General features: G+C 38.1%; 1 pseudogene; it reads right to left on the reverse strand.

The window, feature by feature from the left end:
- Positions 1–2,208: 2,208 nt before the first annotated feature.
- On the reverse strand, positions 2,209–3,105 carry LOC127185910 (cyclin-dependent kinase 9-like; annotated as a pseudogene).
- Between the last annotated feature and the right edge of the window lie 7,106 nt (positions 3,106–10,211).

The following is a 10,211-nucleotide window of genomic DNA, read 5'->3' on the forward strand; positions in this document are numbered from 1 at the left end:
ATAAAAGCTGCAATGAACATAGATGCGCCCAAGTATTTGTGATATGTAGAGTCCTTTGAGTATATGCCTAGGAGTGGTATAGCTGCATTTTGAGGTTGATCAATTTCCAATTTTTTGAGAAACTAACATATTGACTTCCAAAGTTGCTGTATAAGTTTGCACTCCCACCACCAATGGAGGACTTCTCCCCTTTCTCCACATCCTCACCAGCATGGACTACACTTGTGTGTTTATTGTAGCCATTCTAACAGTGTAAGATATAATCTCAGAGCCATTTTAATTGCTATTCTCTGATGGCTAAGAATGTTGAGCATTTCTTTAGGTGTTCCATTGCCATTTGAGATTCCTGTGTTGGTAATTAACTGTTTAGATCTGTACTCTATTTTCTAATTGAATTACTTATTTTGTTGATGTCTGCATTTTGTTTGTTTGTTTGTTCTTTGTATGTTTGAGATATTAGCCCTCTGTCCGATATAGAGTTGCTGAAAATATTTTTTTCCATTTTGTAGGCTACTGTTTTGTACACTAACCCACCCACAAAACCTTCTACATACAGTTTGACCTCCTTGCAGAATGTTCTGAGGCTAGAGTCTAGCAGAGTCATCATCAAAGAGACCAAAGAGACTTCTTTCTTCACCTGATGGGAACAGATAGAGATAACAATACCCAAATTTTAGGCAAATCTCAGGGAGCTCTGGAGAGGATGTGGGCAGTGGAGGATCAGAAAAACCAGAGGTGTCAAGGACACACCATGAAAACATGACTCACAGATTCACCTTACAGGGACTAATGTGGAATTGCAGGGGGCAGGGAACCTGTAGGGGTCAGACCTCATAAATATTGTGGCTGTGTAGCTTCATGTTCTTGTGGGAACCAAAAGAGTGGGAGTATAAGCTTTCCTTAACTGTTTTGCCTACTAGTGGGACCATTTTCCTTCTATTGGTTTGCCTTTGTTCAGCCTTGACTTAATGGTATGTGCCTGGTCTTCTTGTGGCTTGTTATGCTGTGTTTGGTTGATGTCCCTAGGAGGCCTGTGTTTTTATGAAGGAAGGCAGAGAGGTGGTGGATTTCGGGAAGAATAAAGGTGAGAGGAGAGACCGGGCAAGGGAAGGGATAGAAAATTGTTTAGGATGCAATATATGAGAGAAGATTTTTAAAAATACTCTTTTCAAACAATAAAGATGAAAGAAAATATTCAGAGTAGAATATGCCAGTAACATAAAACAAATTTCAGTTTCAAAAAATGATGTGAGAAAATAAATCTGTTTTTTGTATTCCTGGAATAAATTTTCTTCATAGTAAGAATAACATTTAGTGACATTTTTAAGTTTATAAGGTACAAGACATTATTTTGTTTATTGTAGATGGTCCATTATATAAGATATGGTAGAAGCTGCTAAATCTAGGCAATAAACAGAGCAAGAAATTATAATTTGATATACATTTTCATAACTTCTTTCATAGAAGAGAAGGAAAAGAAATAGGAAAATGATGAATGATGTAGTGATAATTAGTAATGATATGAATATTTACTAAAAAATGAATAGTGTTGTGCCAGTGAGATGACATTAGTAGTTATGCTGCTTTTTTTCCAGAAGAAACTATCTAAAATCAGCTTAAAACAAACTTCTGTTAACAAGAATTTATGTATGAATAAGTATGATGTATCTTTATTTTATTTTTGTTGCTGGAAAAATTAACTTTTAATTTAATCAGTCAAACTGCTTTCAGGAATGTCTCTGTACTGAACAATTCACAATAAAATTCTCTTTTTGAAGAAACTAAGTATTCTCATCAGTTCCATGCTCCTTAGGTCTTAGCAAAAAGTAGCCCATTTTTGAGGTGCCTCTGTTCCTCCAATTTCTAATCTCAAGTAAGGGCCTGGAATGGTGATTGAACTGTGCCCTCCTCCCATTACACAAAGAGCTCTTAAAGAGTCAGAGTAAGAGAGCCTTTTGCACCTTACTCCCTGTCCAAGCTGAGACTTTCCAGATAGGCAGACAGGATAGCTCTGGCACCTCCCAGGTCTTGAGCCAATGCTCTACTCCAGTCCACTTAGGCAACTGTTCATAGGGCCCAGGGTGGGGAGTAAATATGTAGGTAGTGGAGGAGAAATACTTCAAATGTCCCATCATGTCACATGTTCCATGCAAGTGGAGGAAGAAACCCACCACCAACCTAAGAAGGGCCCTAAGAAGAACACCAGCCTCAGAAGATATGCTTAAATTCTATCTGGTTTATAGTGGCTAGATTTCAGCTTTTGTTGGTGGACTTCTGGGAGATCTGGCTGCCCTTTTTCCATGCTGGTGCCAGGTACTCAAACATAGATGTCAAGTGTGTAGACAGCATGCCCTGGGGCTGGGGGCATCATCACTGTCAATTCGCTGTGCAGTGTCCAACACTAACAGCTTGTAGATGAGGTGCAGAGCATAGGGGTCCCACACATAGGCCTTCAGTCAGTCCTTCACCTTCTGCTTCTGGCCCTTGACCAGTTTAAAATTTTCAAACAGCTCTTTCTTGTCCACACATGGCTACACCTCTGGAGTGATAGAGGCACAGATCTGGCTAAGGTGGGCAATTTGATTCTGCTCTGTGATGTCCTTCATCATAAGGCTTCAAGTCCACATCTCTGCCATGGTGAACCCAGTACCCCACAGGTCAATGGGCAGGTCATAGTCCAGCTCTCAGCACAACAGTTGCGGAGTCCTGTACCACATTGTCACCACACAGTTGGTGTAGTGGTTGGGCTTGGCTAGGCAGAATGCACGGGCCAGCACCAAGTCTGCTCATTGTAGAAGCCCATTTCATGTGATGATCACATTACAGCCTTCGTGTCCCTGTGCAGGATCTTTTTCTTATGGATGTAGTAGAGGTTGCTCAGGAGCATCTGCATCACCATCTTGATCTCAAACAGTGTGAATCTGACTAACACATTGTTCAGCATCCCAGCAAGGTCATGCTCACAGAAGTCAAACACTAGATAAGGGGACTCTTTAGTTCAGCAAATCTCAATTAGTTTGACCACATACTCATGTTTCAGGAGTTGTCGTATCTTGATTTCCCCCAAAACTGTGATGCCTCCTTCTCCATCAACACTTTCTTCATAGCCCAGGGTCTTTAATGGTTTAAAGAATTCAGCCTCTTTGTTTCTTTGTGTATATAAGTAATTTTCATTATTTCCCTCCAAAAACAACATATATGAACTGGGTTTCAGTTTTTGTACATATTGATATTCACTTTATGTTTTCTGCTATTTGCCAATTTTGAATTACCACTGATGTTTCCTAAAGCAGGTTAGAGATTCCCATACAATCTTAAAATACGAAAGCTTTCTTTTTTTCCTTTTTTAAAAATTAATTTATTCAGATTACACCGCAATTGTTAGCCCATCACTTATATCCTCCCTTTCCTCCCTCTCTCCCGCTTTTACCCTATTTCCCTCCTCTAGGTCAATGACTGAGTGGGTCCTCCTCCCCCACCCTATGGTCATAGGCTATCAAGTCTCATCTTGGTAGCCTGCCTATTCTTTCTCTGAGTGCCACCTGGCCTCCCCATCCAGGGGAAGTTGTCAAATATGGGGCACCAGAGTTCATGTCAGAGTCAGTCCCTGCTCTCCACATAACTGTGAAAAATGTCCTGTCCATTGGCTAGATCACAGTAGGGGTTCAATGTTTACTACTTGTATTGTCCTTGGATAGTGCAATAATTTGAGCAGAACCCCTGGGCCCTGATCCACCCATCATGATGTTCTTCTTGTAGGTTTCTAGGACTCTCTGGATCTTTCTATTTCCCCATCTCCTATATTTCTCTTACCTAGAATCCCAGTAGGATATCCTTCTATTTATCTTACTGCCGATTATCTCCCATGGCAATTGCAAAGCTCTCCAAGAGTTCTAATACAAGTCAAAGGCAAGATTGCCTAGAAAATTGTATTTCAAGACATCTATAGTAGTTAAAGAATAAAAACATGTATTCTGGGTTCTTTAATCTCTGTATCATTATTATTTTATTATAATTATTATTCTTCACTTTTGTGGACACATTCTAATTTTCTAACCCTTATAACAATTTAATTGAAATAATTATGTTTCACGTATTTCATTTCTAATACTCTAGACTTTTCAAAAGGGGTGGGAACCTTTCCCATTTCTGTCTCTTACACAGCAGGTACCTATAACATTAGTGAATTAATGGATTATTAGAATGATTTATTCATATGACAGAGTATATAAGTGTGTGATTCAATTGAAGTTATTTACTTTAAAAATTATGTTTTTTACTCCCAAGCCCATGACAAACAAGGTTTTTTGTTTATTTGTTTTAGATATTTACATTGTCTCAAAATATACTAAAATCTCCTTCATTAAGAAACTTAAATTTGAGAACATTTATATATAGTTATATATAGCCTTTAAGAAAGTGTATAGCTTTTATTTTATAACATACAGATTTTACTTTGAATTATGATGTGTATTTGTGTATGTCTGAGTCTGGGACTATGCCATGACTTTATTTCCTTGGGATTTATTTCTAGCAGAGGGGTGACTTGATTGTATGGTAGTTCTATTTTTCATTTCCTGATGAACTTCCATACTGTATTCAGTACTATGGCTACAGAGATTTGAAAAAGATAATAGATACACTGGAACTGGAGTTCAGGGAGTTGAAGTTGTCAGCTGCCCTATGTAAATACCCCTAAACATTTAGCAATATTTTCTACCCCAGAATCTTATTTAAGTAAATAGAGTTTGTATAGACATCTACAGATTTTATGACTGACATACTCATGATAGATACAGTCTTGACATTTTCTGTGAATTCTGCTAGACTTTTTGAAAACGAGTCTATGAAACTAAGCAAATCTGACAGCTGTAAAGCTTCATGGCTGTGCTTATATCTTACCTGATTCTCCAGTAAAGTCCTTTAAGGAGCCTCATATTGATCTAGCTCTGTCCTTTTCTTGCTTGGGGAACTTAAACTAATATAATTAATGCAGTTGATGAGGGATCCCTTTTCTGAGGAGTGGAGTAGGGATAAAGTGGAAGAGGGTGGGGACAAGGGAATGGGAGAAGGGAGGGCGTGATGAAGATGTAAAGTGAATATATAAATAAAAAAATTCCAACAAAAATAATAAAGTAAATAAGTAAGATTTTTTTTAAAAAAGAAATGTAATATTGTACAATATAAGAGAATTGCCTGCAACAGTCTTAGGGTATCTCTTCCTTTTCCAAGATAACTCAACAATTTGAGTTAGGAAAAAACTGTTTAGATTGGAAAGACTGTATTTTCCTCTTTTCTGGAAGGAGGATGTCCAATATTTTCCCAATGGGTACCTGACGTGATGCAAATGTAAATAGATACTTTTTAAAAATCCAAACAGTTAGTTTTTGAGAGCTCTGGGACAAAGTCACAGTGCATCAAAGGTAGCTTTTATCTATTGGTAGTTATCTATAAATAATATGCCTGTTTCATGCAATTCTTACAACACTGAATTCTTTCCCAGAGGTCATAGAAGTTGGTATTAAATACAAAAAGAACATGATCTGAGGTTACAACAAGGATTGATAAATAAAAAGTGAATATATGTGTATATAGTAACGTAAACTCACTAATTTTATTTTAATGAGTTGATTTTTTCACTGATATTTCTAATAAAGAGCTTTGTGAAAGTATTTTCTGAAATTTTTTTATCTTTGGGAATTTTATACTAGTCCTATATTTACATCGTTTCCATCCCACACTCTTCCCATTTCAACTCCTATGTCCCCCTAGTCTCTCAAATTTGTGACCACTTTTTTCCTACTATTTTGATGAATATGCACATTTAATGTGTATGTGCATTGTGACTAACCTATCATGGGATCTTTCCTAGAGAAGACTGGTTCTCTTAGAATCTGCTCATTACCTGTAGCTCTTCATCTGTGGGTAGTGTCTTACAAGATTGCTCCCATCTTTGTGAGCATATAAATTGGTGTTGTCATTGTTCAGGCCTTGTTTTGGTGACCATATTGTTAAAAAGTTCATGGGTACAAATTCTTGTCATGTATAATACTATGTGTTGTATTAGATGTCCTGGTTCACTTGACAAGGTTTTCTGAGCCTTAGGTGTAGAGGATTGTAACACACACACACACGTGTGTGTATGTGTTGGTAATGGGCATCCTACAGGTAGTTGTGCTCTGTATTTTGAACAGTTGTGGATTTCTCTAATGTTCTCTATGTGCTGCAAAAAAAATGTTTCTCTGATGAGAAGGGAGAGCTACACTTATCAGTATATATAAAGTTAAGTATTTTGAATGTAGTTAAGAAATTATTATGGCTTAAGTAATTGGTGGTAGTAGGTTCTCATCTAAAGCCCATGACATTGCTAGCCACAGGTCGGTGCCTGGATTTACAGTATTAGGCATGAATTCCCTCCTATTGTGCATGACTTAAATCTAATTAGATGGTGTTTAGACATAAGTGCCATTGTTTTACCCATGAGAACTTTCCTGGTTTGTCATTTATTTATTTGTAGACTTTATAGCTGGACAGGACTCTTGCTGTTTTTTCTTAGCAATTTGCATAGCATATTTACATACTATGAGGGCTAGTCCTTAGAAGCTTCCAGTTATTTTCAGTTTGACTCTTCCAAATACTGTGTCCAAATTTTGCAGAGATTTCAGCAATAGGGTCTTACCTTCAAGTTCTTGAAGGCAACTAAGAGCAATTAGAATAACCTATTCTGATTTTGGAGTCAATGACATTCCCCTTATCAATAATTCAAGGGGAGGTTCCCTATGCCTAGAACTGGGGAGTTTTTTTTTTATGATTGTATCTGTTTATTAGATTTAAAAACAATATCATATGAGTCAGTTTTGTCTTTTACAGAGCAGAATTTTGAAAACGTAAAATAGGTGTAATAGCTGTAACTAGTGCCCTCACTTACAAGGCACTGATTTGGCTGAGGAGCAAAACAGTCCCATTACCTCTAGTCTTTGGCCCCTGACATATGAAGAACTGTTTTTGTTTGTTTGTTCACTTGCTTGCTTGCTTTCATTGTGCAATAATGTTACATTGCATTCATTAAAAAGGTATTTTTAATATATCTATTAATTTTTAGATATTTTCATACACTGCATCTTGATTGTATTCAAATTCATCCCCGAATCCTCCTCTTCCTTCCTCCCAGATCCTCCTACTCCCAATCATGTCTTCTTTTTATATTTTTTGCTTGCCTTTTATCAGAAGAGACTATCTCTCGGACACTGTCTGTGTCCTCTGACTCTTCCAGTCTTTTTTTTTTTAATTAATTTATTCTTGTTACATCTCAATGTTTATCCCATCCCTTGTATCCTCCCATTCCTCCCCCCCTCCATTTTCCCATTATTCCCCTCCCCTATGACTGTTCCTGAGGGGGATTACATCCCCCTATATATTCTCATAGGGTATCAAGTCTCTTCTTGGCTACTTGCTGTCCTTCCTCTGAGTGCCACCAGGTCTCCCCCTCCAGGGGACATGGTCAAATGTGAGGCACCAGAGTACGTGAGAAAGTCATATCACACTCTCCACTCAACTGTGGAGAATATTCTGACCGTTGGCTAGATCTGGGAAGGGGTTTAAAGTTTACCTCCTGTATTGTCCTTGGCTGGTGCCTTAGTTTGAGCGGGACCCCTGGGCCCAATCTGCCTATCATATTGTTCTACTTGTAGGTTTCTAGGACCCTCTGTATCCTTTTATTTTGCTATTCTCCCATGCGTCTCTCATTTAGAGTCCCAATAGGATGCCCTCCCCTCTGTCCCAGTTTCCTGGTAAGTGAAGGCTTTTGTGGGACATGCCCCTTGGGCTAGTATGCAGATATAAGTGAGTATATACCATTTGATTCTTTCTGCTTCTGGGTTAACTCACTCATTATGATCATTTCTAGCTCAATCCATTTATCCACAAATTTCGGGAATTCCTTGTTTTTAATAGCTGAGTAGTATTCCATAGTGTATATGTACCACAGTTTCTTTATCCACTCTTCTACTGAGGGACACTTAGGCTGTTTCCATGTTCTGGCTATTATGAATAAGGCTGCTATGAACATGGTTGAGCAAAGTTTCTTGTTGTGTGCTGGAGCATCTTCTGGGTATATTCCAAGGAGTGGAATAGCTGGGTCTTGAGGAAGCCCTATTCCCATTTTTCTGAGATAGCACCAGATAGATTTCCAAAGTGGCTGTACTAGTTTGCATTCCCACCAGCAATGAAGGAGTGTTCCTCTCTCTCCACATCCTCGCCAGCATGTGGTGTCACTTGAATTTTTGATCTTAGCCATTCTGATGGGTGTAAGATGGAATCTCAGAGTTGTTTTGATTTGCATTTCCCTGATAACTAAGGAGGTTGAGCATTTCTTTAAGTGTTTCTCAGCCATTTGATACTCCCCTGTTGAGAATTCTCTGTTTAGTTCCAAGCCCCATTTCTCTATTGGGTTATTCGGTTTGGTGGTGTTTAATTTCTTGAGTTCTTTATATATTTTGGATATTAGACCTTTGTCAGATGTAGGGTTGGTGAAGATTTTTTCCCAGTCTGTAGGCTGTCGCTTTGTTCTCTTGACAGTGTCTCCTGCCTTACAGAAGCTTCTCAGCCTCATGAGGTCCCATTTATTAATGGTTGACATTAAGGCCTGGGCCGTTGGTGTTCTGTTCAGGAAGTTGTCTCCTGTGCCAATATTTTCCAGGCTCTTTCCCACTTTTTCCTCTAAGTGGCTTAGTGTCTCTGGTTTTATGTTGAGGTCTTTAATCCACTTGGATTTGAGTTTTGTGCAAAGTGACAAATATGGGTCCAGTTTCATTTTTTTACACATAGACCTCCAGTTAGACCAGCACCATTTGTTGAAGATGCTATCCTTTTTCCATTGAATGGATTTGGCTTCTTTGTCAAAAATCAAGTGACCATATGTGTGTGGATTCATATCTGGGTCTTCGATTTGATTCCACTGATCAACCAGACTGTTGCTGTGCCAGTACCATGCTGTTTTAATTACTATTGCTTTATAGTACAGTTTGAGATCAGGTATGGAGATTCCTCCGGAGCACCTTTTATTGTACAAGATTGTTTTAGCTATTCTGGGTTTTTTGTTTTTCCATATGAAGTTCAGAATTGAACTTTCAATGTCTTTAAAAAATTGTGTATTTATTTTGATAGGGATTGCATTGAATCTGTAGATTGCTTTTGGTAGGATGGCCATTTTTACTATGTTAATTCTCCCGATCCATGAGCAAGGAAGATCATGCCATCTTCTCAGGTCATCTTCAATCTCTTTCTTCAGAGTTTTGAAATTTTTTTCATACAAGTCCTTCACTTGCTTAGTTAGGGTAACTCCTAGGTATTTTATATTGCTTGTGGCTAATGTGAAGGGTGTGGTTTTCCTAATTTCTTCCTCTGCAAGCTTGTCATTTGTGTATAGGAAGGCTACAGACTTTTTTGAGTTAATTTTGTATCCAGCCAATTTGCTGAAGGTGTTTATCAGCTTTAGGAGTTCTCTGGTGGAGTTTTGAGGGTCACTTATGTACACTATCATATCATCTGCCTTTTAGTTAGTTTGGCTAATGGTCTGTCTATCTTGTTGATTTTCTCAAAGAAAAAGCTTTTGGTTTTGTTGATTCTTTGGACTGTTTTCTTAGTTTCTAATTTGTTAATTTCAGCCCTGAGTTTGATTGTTTCCAGGCGTCTACTCCTCTTGGGTGTTTCTGCTTCTTTTTTTTTCTAGGGCTTCCAGTTGTGTTGTTAAGATGCTTATGTGCAATGTTTCCAATTTCTTTTTAAAGGCACTTAGTGCTATGAATTTTCCTCTTAGCACTGCTTTCAATGTATCCCACAAATTTGGGTATGTTGTTTCTTCATTATCATTGAATTTCAGAAACTCCTTGATTTCTTTCTTTATTTCTTCCCTGACCCACGTGTCATTTAGCAGAGAGTTGTTTAGTTTCCACATACGTGTAGGCTTTTTCTTATTTCTGTTGTTGTTGAATTGCAGCCTAAGAGCATGGTGATCTGATAGGATACAAGGTATTATTGCAATCCTCTTGTATCTGTTGAGGCTTGCTTTGTGACCTACAATGTGATCAATTTTGGAGAAGGTTCCATGGGGTGCAGAGAAGAGGTGTTTTCTTTCTTGTTTGGGTGAAAGGTTCTATAGATATCTGTTAGATCCATTTGACCCATGGCGTTGGTTAATGATGTTATTTGTC

This window comes from Acomys russatus, chromosome X (assembly GCF_903995435.1).
Source record: "Acomys russatus chromosome X, mAcoRus1.1, whole genome shotgun sequence".
Classification (NCBI taxonomy): Eukaryota; Metazoa; Chordata; class Mammalia; order Rodentia; family Muridae; genus Acomys; species Acomys russatus.